The sequence below is a fragment of the Electrona antarctica genome (assembly GCF_951216825.1).
Source record: "Electrona antarctica genome assembly, chromosome: 16".
Lineage (NCBI taxonomy): Eukaryota > Metazoa > Chordata > Actinopteri > Myctophiformes > Myctophidae > Electrona > Electrona antarctica.
Genome location: NC_136797.1, coordinates 11205901 through 11208412, shown reverse-complemented (window position 1 = coordinate 11208412; position 2512 = coordinate 11205901).

Here is a 2512-nt window from a genome sequence, read left to right as displayed (position 1 = left end):
TCGGGACTTCTGCGTTGAAGATGTCTTGGTGTTTTACGGCTCCCTGTCCTTTCACTTACTTTTCCAGAGACCTAATGGACATTGGTTCTCCTCTCTGCTCCTCTATGGCTTTTAAAGGACCTGTCTCGTCCAACCACTGCTATTTAAGAGACCCCTCCCTTGTTGTGTGCTGTCTGTCTTTATCCAGCCCCTAATGGCATTAGGTTTGTTGAGGGAAATTGGATTGGTTTTTCTTTAAGCCCTGGGGCCAAGCATGATTCTCCACATCTGCCAGACCCTAATTGATCCAAATTGAACCATGGACATTATCAATGACAATCGGCCTGGACTAACTGAAGTTTATTGGCTTCTGAATCTCTTCCACTACTGCGTATATATAGACTTAAAGTGGAGTTTTTTTCCTTTTTCTGTTTTACGCAGAAGTGACAGAATTACAGACATGTTTCGCATTTCAGGGATTATGTCTACTGGATCTAGGATCTAGTGGATCATGAACATTTGTTCACCATTTTGTTCACATGTTTCACCATGAAAACCTAGACAAAATCTATATTGAACTGAATTAAAATCACACCCTAAAACTAAACTTAATTGATTCCAAATTTAAATCAATTAAATAAACGGTATACAATTACCGCACTCGCACCTGCGCTTTTCAAAGTGTTGATTCAAAGAAAAGCTTGAGGGCAGGAATTAAGCCAGTATAAACAAACATTAAGGTCCCACTTATCCTGCTGCCTGAGGCCAGAGGCAACCTATTCAACGTGACAGCTGTGTGTTTCTCAACGAAGACACATGGGCACCGGTCCTGTTTGCTTAATCCATTTTGTGCGCGAACCCCTTTTGGTGTTTTAAGCATTATGTTATGCTTTAGCTATTGAAAAATAGCAGATCTACAAGCTCGTAGCGCGGCACCGAGTGCCGCGCTACGAGCTTGTAGGTCTGCTATTTTGGAAAAATCGTGAATATACTGTATATATTCTTTCAGTTTTTAACTCAAATTGTTGCTTCTGAGGGGTTCCTGGAACAATATTTTCAGATGGGGGTCGGTGGCCAATTACATATAATTTGTGGGGGTCCTTGACATGAAATGACACCACTGATACAGAAACATAGGTATTTCAGAAAACTGTCAGAATTTAGAAGACATCTTTTAAAATTTTGACGTCAGGCCTAAATTGGTTAAAAGGTTAGTTCCACCCCTGTGGAAATGATGCAGTTGTCGTGTCTAATGTAACACACACACACACACACACACACACACACACACACACACACACACACAGTCACGCACGCACGATAGAGACCTGGGGGTGTACCGTACTTGTTGAGGATTAATTACTCTTACAGAGAATTTATTGATGGAAGAAAGACAGACATGATTTCATATATATACGTCTTCCAGTTTCAATACGTAGATGTTTTTAGATTCTGTAGCCCGCAGTGGTTGGAAAAAGTACTCAATTGTTTTACTTAAGTAAAAGTACCAATACTGCAATTTGGAACTACTTTGTTACAAGTAAAAGTACCGAATTGAAAAGTATCGGCATCAAAATGTACTTAAAGTACATATTGCAGAATCAGAATGTCCCATTTCACAAGTTCAAAATGTGTACAAAATCTATTGAAAATGGCAGATCTACAAGCTCACAATGCGTCGTATTGCGACACACTATTTTCAAATGGCCGAAATGTATAGGGTTGAAGTGATATGTATGTTTTCTAATCAAAATTGAAATCTCCAAAGTAACTAGTAACTAAAGTTTTCATATAATTGGAGAGGAGTAAAAGTACAAATTGTGGCTCTGAGATGTGTAGTGGAGTAGAAGTACAAGTACTGGAAATTGGAAATACTCAAGTAAAGTACAAATACCTCAAAATTGTACTTAAGTACAGTACTTAAGTACTTAGTTACTTTCCACCACTGGTAGCCCGTATACTTGCCATACATAGAATTGATTAATCATTTTCTTTCTTTCTTTCTTTCTTTCTTTCTTTCTTTCTTTCTTTCTTTCTTTCTATCAGATACACAGTTAAACTTCTGACCACCACCGGGTTAGATTGGGTACAAGTCTGACGTCAAGCCACAGAGGCTCAGAAAGGCACAGGTTTGGATCCGAGCAGAGAACAGAACAGCAGAACAGAACAGAACAGAGCAGAACAGAACATGCAGCAGAGAGCACTAGTGTTGGCTAATGTAATAAAGGCATTTATTGCCCGAGGCTAAAGAAAGAGATCTGTCTCTCTCTCTCTTGTCTATATGCCAGTGGTTTTCAGCCTTTTCAAGGCCCATTATTTATTCTGTATTTGAGCCACGGATCGACCACCATTTGATGAGATTTAGCCTTACAGACCCAAAACTTGTAATATTTTATCCACAAGTAAGTCCATGCTGTATTGATGTGGTGCCATATAGGAGAGATAACAGCAGTGCCGGCCCTGAGCAATTTGGTGCCCTATAGGCAGGATTTTGTGTTCTAAAGCACTGTTTGTTTGTTTTTGCTTGGTGGAT